Source organism: Montipora capricornis, chromosome 2, assembly GCF_036669925.1.
Source record: "Montipora capricornis isolate CH-2021 chromosome 2, ASM3666992v2, whole genome shotgun sequence".
NCBI classification, from domain to species: Eukaryota; Metazoa; Cnidaria; class Anthozoa; order Scleractinia; family Acroporidae; genus Montipora; species Montipora capricornis.
In genome coordinates, this window is record NC_090884.1 from 13,684,318 (window position 1) to 13,694,317 (window position 10,000).

At 39.7% G+C, this 10,000-nt stretch overlaps 1 long non-coding RNA gene across 1 annotated transcript in view; it reads right to left on the bottom strand.

Moving 5' to 3' along the window:
• Positions 1–1,691: 1,691 nt before the first annotated feature.
• LOC138038925 (uncharacterized) overlaps positions 1,692–10,000 on the bottom strand; it is a 17,149-nt gene continuing 8,840 nt past the window's right edge. Inside the window, exons 2-3 of the long non-coding RNA XR_011130329.1 lie at positions 8,469–8,636; positions 1,692–2,471 (exon numbers count right to left, since the gene is read on the bottom strand). This is a non-coding gene — a long non-coding RNA (uncharacterized lncRNA). The remainder of the gene's footprint in view (positions 2,472–8,468; positions 8,637–10,000) is intronic.

Below are 10,000 nucleotides of genomic sequence, written 5' to 3' on the forward strand. Positions count from 1 at the left end.
CCCTACAATATCAGGCCCTCCTTATTAAGCCCCCCATATTAAGCCCCCCCATATCAGGCCTCCCATGTGAAGCCCACCATATCAAACCTGGCCCCGATGAAATATATGAAGCAATGCCCTGAAATCCTTCATCTCAGTGTCTTTGCAAATCTCGAATGACCACTACCAAAGCTCCATTAGCTCGGTTGTTTTATTCGAAGCCTCTGCTAATGACTCTCCGCATATAGTCTACCTTGTTGGGCTCCTCTCGATTCACATTGTGATTCGGCCCTAATTCTATCCAACTTCATGTTTCTCTGGGGCAACGTTTTCACAAGCTTCGCGATTTCCATTTCAGTCTCAAGAGTCTCACTTTACTGATTTAATTGCGTTAGCAACAGCCAAGTTCAGCGCATGTCCATAGCAATGGACATGCGTACCCTTTGTGGGCCATTTTTGGTTCAGCTAAATTTGAGATGCGGGATGTTATTCAAGGCCTTCATTTGTGGTGCGACGCTATTTATTTCCCCAGCCATGGTGGACACACCATCGTAACATTTACCGCTTGCGTTTTCAATACGTTGAGGCATGTTAGTTGGAGCTGCTGCGATGTGGTGTACGGTTGCTCTCTCCCTCTCCATGAGATACATGCCTTTGAAGTCTTCATGTACCAAGTTTTCGTCAACCCAGCGAATGCACACAACTAATTGTTCTTTGTTGGAAATGTCCGCTGTCTCGCCTGCCATGATGGTAAAGAAAGCAGCGTTCTGTATGTCCTTGGAAATTTTGCACAACATAGGTAGACCCATAATCTCCAATTTTTCATTTTGAATGTCTGGAGAGGAGTATTTATCGCCTTTGCACATCAACCAGTCCATAATTTCAGGGTTGCCTTGACCACGCAGTTTCAGCAACTGGTAGAAATTGGAATTTTCTTCGCTTCCTGTTTCTAAATTCCAAGTACTCTTTCTAGATATGTCCAGGTTTGACCCTAATTACATGCACGCGGATTTCAATAAGTGTCTCCTTGCTCTTCTCGCCAACTTGGCTTGTTGTGTGCAAGGCTAACAAGTATCAAGTATACGTCCATAGGCAGAATAATTCCTTAGACCTCATTCGCAGTAGGGGTAGGGAAATCAGTTGTCTTTTTGGGCCAGGAAATATGGGTAATCTTCGTTATGAACGTTCGTGCATCGCTCATCTGAAGTCACTTCAATGGTGTTTCAAAGATCAGTTATACAGTGACACACATTTTGACGTCATCTGTGATTTATTAATGAACAGACGCACGGGCAACACGGCCGAACAGCCCAAACGTTGTTAAAACGAGTCGCCCCACTTAGAAGTTCACCCCACTGTTCTTGCTTATTATGAATATATCTAGCTGATCTTATGAAAACCGGGTCATCACCATAGAAATGTATCTGTCTTCAAATTACTAAGTCAGACAGTCAGTCAGCCATGGAATTAGCCAAAATCAAACAAGTTTCCTTGATTGACGGAAAAACGAAAATCATGTTTGCCGGATATTAAATTTGTCTTATATAGCCGGTTCAACATAACTCTCTTGAATGCTAGAGCATTCAAGATTTATATTTTGCTGCCTTGCATGAAACTGAAAAAAACTCATGAGCTTTTCGTAGCTCGGGGAACTTCACTTTTACTTCAAATAGGAAACTGCTAACACAGTCATAGACAAAGCAAAAGCAAAATTGTCTTATAAATCATGAGCTGCATATTTAATGCAAATTTCTTTTGTTTTACATGTTCTGTTCGATTGATTTTCTACGTTTAAATGTATAGCACCAAAATAATCTAAGGACAAGAACTCTGGATGCAAAAATGTTGAATACGTAGTTCACAATATTCTCGTAAGAAATTGTAAATGTGATTTAACATTGCCCCGTCTTCAGGCTTATAAACTTTACGCATCCACCATAGTTAATAGAGGGGAATGGTTATGAAACCCGACAAATTTCTTTGTTGTGTGTTTTTATCCTCTTTTTTGGCCTTGACCGTGCAAAAAACACAATAGTTGTTTAATCCACACTGAGGAACTAACCAATAAGAATGTGTTGGTTACGTAATTCATGCATAGTGTATGAGTGCAAAACAAAAGATTGTGCACGGTCGTGGACATTCCAACCTAAAACTTGGCATCTTTGTTTGCTACTTTGATGTTTGCCGAGCTTCAAAACCAGTCCCCCTATTAACTATGCATCCACTAACGGTTTGTACTAATTATTTTGTCATTATGACACAATGCTCCGTCAAAACATACATGTAGTAACTGATTTCACCCAGCGTCATGAGCAAAGCCAACTGCACATTACAAGCCATGGCGTAACTAATAAAACTGCTTAAATTCGGATCCTCCTAAGTGATAGTAAATTTCTGCCTTCAAAACTTGAACTCGACGTAACGACAGTAAATCACTTTCTTTTTGCGTTTTTCGAGGTCACAGCATATTCCTTGCGGAGATCAAAGTCTTGCTGCTAGGAAACAAAAGGAGATGAAATTAGTCTAGCAATACAAGGTGTGTCATATATCACAGACAGCAGCTTTCCTTTGAAGTTCGTGAAAGAAGACTTGGGTACAAGATAGAAATAACCCCGGTTATTGTTGGATGTTTTGGGGCTAGTATGGAACAGTTAGTAAAATATGTTGAGAAACTGATCTTCGCTCTGCACTATATATAATGATGGATTATGATGGTACATCTGAATCAAAGGCAAATCAAGGCAATAAGTAGGGCTTAGGCCCGTGAACAAGGGTATTTATCTCTTTAAAAAGAACATTTTTCAAAAAAAAAAAAAAAACACCATACTTGGCTGGATGCAAAAACGAATAAATTATCAAACCACTGATTAAATACCCAAATTGTGTAGCACGTAAACAAATTTAGAGTTTTCTTTTGTTGGTCATCGGACGATGGGCGTGACATGATGACGTCATATTTAAGGCCATTGCTTTACAAAAGTTGGAAACTGACCAAAATAATCCCTAATTCTCTCAAATTACTTAACCATTACAGCCTTAGCAACGCAATCCAAAAAACACGTCAGTAGGCCCTTAAGAAACTGTCATCTGGAAATAACGTGCGGGTTACTTAGGAAGCAATCAGCGCTGTGTAGATCTTCCCTTGGAGTCTCAATGCGTCAACTTCTTCTGAAAGGGACGAAGCCTTTTTAAAATATTCCTCAGAAACATTAATTTAAATGCTGAACGAATGGATGGGGAACTGCTTAGTCGGCGGACTACAATGGTCGTCGGTGTGGCTTTTTTTCTGGCATATATTTGCTTCAGATTCCACGCTTTTGAAGTTGAAAATAGTTGGTATGGCATCATCTTTAAGGTCAAGTCTTTGAGGCTTGAAAGCCGGACCAAGCAAACTCCTTACTGCCAGATTTTGCTTGAAGCTGCATGGTGTGAAATGGTCTGCACAAACGCGTGAATATTTGGTAGGTTCAAACGATTCCCTTCTAAGTTTTATGAGCCATTCTTTCCGTAGTTTTAGGTTGTCAGGAAACTTGAACGTGCTTACTTTAGACTTAGAATTCTTCATGCAATTTATTGCAGCACAAAACAACATTTTTTTTTTTCATTTCAAAGCAAGGTACGCAAACCATAAAGCATCGTTTAAAGCAAGAGCGAAGAGCAACTCAACTGAACTGAGCAAATACATTTGGCAATTAAAGGACAGCAACACCGACTATACAATTTCGTGGAAAATTCTTTGTCACGCCCCGCATTATACTAACGCGACAAAACGTTGTAATTTATGCATAGCTGAAAAATATTACATCATATGCCAGCCGCAAACAGCAACACTCAATAAGCGCAACGAGTTGATTAGTAAATGTAGACACAATGAGAAATACCTATTGAAGAACGTTAGGTAAATAGGAGCGTGCAACACGAACGGCCATGTATGACTAAAAAGCGGTAATCTTCAACGAATAAAATCACTCTCGGTTACACACTGATGAGTGCAGGACAAACTAAACGTCCTGTACGAAACAGGCCTGTATGAAAACCAGGAGCAAAAGTATGATCGTGTCCTGATTATTCATTCATTTATAATTGCCCTACCGCATGGTATAGAGCACTCTTAGTACAGCAAATACAAGCCTACTTTACGTATATATATATATATATATATATATATATATATATATATATATATATATATATATAACTGAATAAATGTGTGAAAGAAAATTTGCCCTGAGCGGGATTTGAACCCACGTCCCCCCCATTACTAGTCGGGTGTGATCACCACTACACCACCAGGACAACCATGCTGGCAACACAGCCATCGACGATGTGATTTACGCGGTTTAAGGCGTGGGCCTCCCGGGAAATTTTCTTTCGAGGTGACAAAGTAGGGGAGCCTATAACTTCACTTGAAACCCAACCAAGGATCAACTTAATGATGCACGACCGTAGTCAACTTAGCGGATGACAAGGAAGGATCCTAGAAGGATACAGGCTAATTTTAATTTTTTTCGAGAGAGTGTAGGAGAGAAACCCTGACAATGCACACCCCAAATAATCATATTTTTAACTGAATAAATGTGTGAAAGAAAATTTGCCCTGAGCGGGATTTGAACCCACGTCCCCCCATTACTAGTCGGGTGTGATCACCACTACACCACCAGGACAACCATGCTGGCAACACAGCCATCGACGATGTGATTTACGTGGTTTAAGGCGTGGGCCTCCCGGGAAATTTTCTTTCGAGGTGACAAAGTAGGGGAGCCTATAACTTCACTTGAAACCCAACCAAGGATCAACTTAATGATGCACGACCGTAGTCAACTTAGCGGATGACAAGGAAGGATCCTATATATATGACTGCCAGTGAAAAAACTGAAGACTTCATCTGCTATAAAAGTGCTCGATGGTTAAACCAGAGCTGTGGATAAAGATGAATTTCTGGAGTCGGACTAGTTCAAAAACATTAATTGCTACTCGGAGTTTCATGCTTCTAATGAAGCAATCATCAGGCAACTGATGATTGCCTGATGATTGCTTCATTAGAAGCATGAAACTCCTAGTAGCAATTAAATGTTTTTGAACTAGTCCGACTCCAGAAATTCATCTTTATCTATATATATATATATATATATATATATATATATATATGCATATATATTATATATATATATATATATATATAAGCAGATAATATCAGTCAGAAAAAAAAAAAAAAAACAACCAAATTAAAAATTACGAAAACTAAGAAATTCTGGCGGTCACATTCTCGATTCTAATGTCTGTTTCCTGAAGGTCTACATTCCTTCTTCTTCCTCTGGAACCTCTAAGGCAGAGGAGAGCTGAGCAGAGGATAGCAAACGATACTTTTGCTCTTAGCCAGGACACGGTGCTGGCGTAATAATAATAATTTGATGATAAAAATTACGGGCAGAAACATACTTACTGAAGACAACGTTTCGGTGTCCTCATGAGGACCATCATCAGGTCAAATATAATATTTTACAGATAACTCGAATATTAATGTTCAAGATTAAGTTCAAAGTCCCTAGAGGCTAGGTGAAAAGTTTTGCCTTTATCGAGTCACTTTGGATATTCAGACACGGTTTGTGCTCGCGAATAAGGAACATTTCATACACAAGACAATCAAATTTGCATGAGCATTTCTTAAGAATGCGAAACATGTCAGATGTTATTGTTCTTGATTGATGTTGACTTTGGCTGTGATTGAATATCGAACCAGATATTTTATGCTCATCGATCCGTTGGTAGAGATGTCGACGCGTGTAACCAACATAGCTGGCATCACACCAGCCACATTCAAATTTGTAAACTACTGATTGTTCGTTGATCTTCTCCAACTTTTTCGAGAAATAAAGACTGGGCATAAGTCGATGTTTAACAGCTTACCAAGATTTTTCAACTGCTTGCGCACAGAGTCAGCTGATTTTTGTTCCTTGAACGATAGAACTGATTGCGGGTCAGGTGTAGATTTGCGTGGAGGTGCTGGTGTTTGTTTGGATGTGATGAAATTGGAGATCATAGAGTGAACAAGATGTTCAGGATATGCCAACTATAGGAATAAGGTCTTGAGGCGGCTACACTCTTCATGAAATAATGACCAGTTAGATGATATCTTGAAAGCTCGGTCTAGCATGGTAATAATTAAGGATTTCTTATAACGATTATCAACGTGACTATTATAATGTAACAATAGACCCGTATTGATCGGTTTCACGTATACACTAGTCGTAATATTCTGACCGTCGTTTCTTAGGACCATGCCTAAGAAAGGGAGAGTGTTCTCAGTTGATAGTTCCATAGTAAAGCTAATCGATGGGCGGAGATCATTCAAAGCATGCAGAAAACAATAGGCAGAAACGTCATCCTTCATGGTAGTTAAAGTATCATCAACATAGCGCCTGTAGTATGATGGTAATTTGTTCTGTAGCGTAAGTTGTTCTTCAAGACTAGGGGAGGCAGTGTGGCTCAGTGGTTAGGGCGCTTGCCTTGAGATCCGGAGATCCGGGGTTCAAGACCCGCTCTGACCACTCGCTGAATTTGTTCCTAGTAGTCCCTGGTTCAAATTCCCAGCTGCACTTGTAAATAGCCAAATGGTTTGCCTCCGGCCAGTTGGGATTCTTAACAGTTGTTGTTGTTCTGTTCCTTCGTTTCGTTGTTGTTCATTGGCCCTGAAAAGCCCCTATGGGGAGCGGTCAATTACGTATGTATTGTATTATATTGTATTGTATTGTATTGTATTGTATGAAGGTGTTAGCCATGAGAGGACCGAGGGGAGAACCCATAGCCACACCCTCCGACTGCTCGTAAAGTTCGCCATTGAATTGAAACAACTGATCTTTCGTTGCGATGTTTAAAAGCTCAATCAGGTCGGATTTTGTGATGTTCAGTTTATATGTGGCATTAAACCAATTGTTGGTAAAATCCTTTTCCGCTAGAAGACTGATAGTTTCATTAAGAGGCACGTTAGTGAAGAGGGACGTTACTTCATACGATACGATAATGTCATTGTCGTTAAATGAAGTATTGCGAACTTCTTCTGCAAATTTGAATGTATCGGTGATTGTATGTTCATTGATGGATAGCGGTTTCAGTTTTCCTTCGAGCCACTTTGCTAGGTCGTAATTATAGGTCTTGGTGGCTGACAGAATGGGTCTCATCGATAACGTCGGTTTATGTGTTTTCGGTAAACCATGTGGATGAGCAAGCCTAGAACCAGTTGGACAAAGTGTGTCAGGTACAGGTTTAGATAGAATCTTTCGAATTACATTACCAACGAGTTTCTCTTTCTCCAAGAGAGGATGGTAGTGCTTGGGAGGACGTCCCCTTGTCTTGGGTCTTTCCATGTCACGTTTTCTAAACTTAGACATATCATTAATTGAGGCTTCGCCTAGCAATTTCAAGTACTCTGATTTATCCATCACTACTACACCAGTCCCCTTGTCTGGCTTTGTTACAATTATATCATCGCGCTGTTTCAGGCGTTTGAATGCTCTCTGTAGAGTCTTAGGCGGTGTAGTAGTGATGGATAAATCGGAGACAATGAAGACAATTGCTTACAATGTCAAAAACAACAGATGTTTGGCCATCATTCGCATGGGAGGAATCTTACAGATTATTCAATTGTCCCTTTCCCCTTGTTTAGAGGGGTGGAGAACTTGGGAGGACAAGAATAAGGGAATTATAAATTTTCCATCAATTAAATAGAATTAACAGAAATTTCAAGCTCACGATACAACTTTTTAAAGACATGTTTCGGCATGACTCATGCCATCCTCAGTTTAACGTATTGTTTCCTTTTCCACTGTTTTAAATACGTTTACAATTTGAGTACGTTAGCAATTTGAAATTTAAAATACAGTAACAGTTACAATTAGCCAATATAAAAAATACCATAATACTCTTTGTTTGTCCCTCCAAAATTTTGCATGAGCATTGTTTCCAGTTTCTCTTTGGAAAGTTGTAAGTCCCAAGAGAAAATAAAAACAATGCTTATGCAAAATTTTGGAGGGACAAACAAAGACTATTATAGTATTTTTGACATCGGCTAATTCTGCGCGTGCAAGTGCACGAGAGTTAATTACATAATCGAGCCACAAGAAGCAAAATTAAATCATTGTTGTGTTATACTTGCGCATTTAGTTCTGGCTTTAAGTGGCTCATGTAGATCGCTTCTTCTGTACATCAAGATCACACCTGTTAAGCTGATAGTTATCTTTATTCTCAATACCTGTCTGACTGACATTTCATTGAAATTGCAAGGAGAATTTACATGCTGATCACTCCTGGGAGTCAAAGGATTAACCCTTTTACCCCTAAGAAGTTCGTAAAATCGTCTGCCGTTTGATGAGTAAAATCTACAAAATGACCTATTAGGAAGCAAATCATTAAATAAATGGCGCTAGCGCTTTTGTAGTATTTTACTGTGTCTAACGCCAGACGATTTTTCTTCGTCATTGGGTTAAGTTTACCTCTGACTCTGAGGATGAAACGCTGACAACCATCCACACTATCAGAGCAGTTTGTAGGAAGGCAACAGTAATAGAATCCACGGTCAGTGTACTGTAGGTTCTTTACCAACAGAAAATATGGGTCGAAAGGTCCATTACGCTTAACTTCATACTTTCCATTCGATCCATCTGGAGAAAAAAAATTAACACACATGACCTCTGGGTGTTTCTTAATTAGCTGCACATGCCTTGTACGTTTCAACAAAACAATATTTTCAAGTGATTTCCATATATATGGGTTATTGACCAAGCGTGAGGTCAAGATGGCTGGATATTGGCCAAGTTCTTTTTTTGCGTATTTATGGACTGAGACGAAGTCGAGGTCCATAAACACGCAAAAGAAGAACGAGGCCAATATCCAGCCATCTGGACCAAACAAGCTTGGTTAATAAAGGATTTATCACATGGGATAAAACACCAAAAAATTGATCTTTGATCTTGCGGGACCAAGCGAGAAATCCCGAGCGGGCAGTATAGCTCCATCTTGCCCGCTCGGATAGCCAATCACAGCGCGGGATTTGGTTCATCTTCCCCGCTCACGGAACTGATCATATAATAAATGTACTTACTGACTGAGTGGAAGGACCGGACGGGAAAGTAATTGGCCCGAGATCATGAGGTGGCTAGTTTTGGCGGGCTGTATTCCGAGGGCCTCATATTTTTCTATCCGGCCTGACCTAAACTCAGTCAATAAGCATTTTATCATTATGGGCTCTTTACGCTCAATTCACGAGCACCCAGAAGATGAAGTTTGGACAAATAAGTTTTAAATTTGCACAGAAAGACTATCTAATATGTTGTTTGTATTAATTTTGCTTTCCCTGGCTGTAATAACTTAGATGTTTAGAAGCGACGAAATCCTCTAAAATCGCATCGCACAGAGTACTGTACTGGGCCGTAGAGCTTTTCCCGGCCCTCCTCACGCTAATGCGTACAGCCCTCATACGGGGACTTTCCCAATAGCATTACAATGAAAGTGCGTGGCGGCCTGTACAGGTCATATGATAACTCAATATTATGTAATTAGATTGATGGAAAGATTAAAATAAAAACATATATTGTACGTCACAGGTCCCTTATATAAAAAGATGTCAGAAGTTAATGGGAAAAAAAAAATCTTATTTTATCTATAATATAGCGGGCCATAATTATTCAACAGTACAGCCTGTTCAATTTGAAATTTTGATAGAACGTTTTCTAGCAAGTTTTCACGCTGTTCACGTGAAATATAGGTAAACTTGCAAAACTGTTTTCATTCAAACTGATCTCCATCAACATCTCAGCTAGCATCTCCATCTCAGCTAGCTCCTAGTGATCTTTGAGAACCTTAGAGCAGCTTTGAGCGAAACTGAGAATACCAATGAAAAACTGATCCGACTTTTAGCAATCTGAACTGTTCTTAGAACTACTGTTATTGTCAGTATGGGCATGCGACGAAGTCAAAATAGGGAATTCTTTCAACAATACAGACTAGTCGTTGATTTGCATTTTGT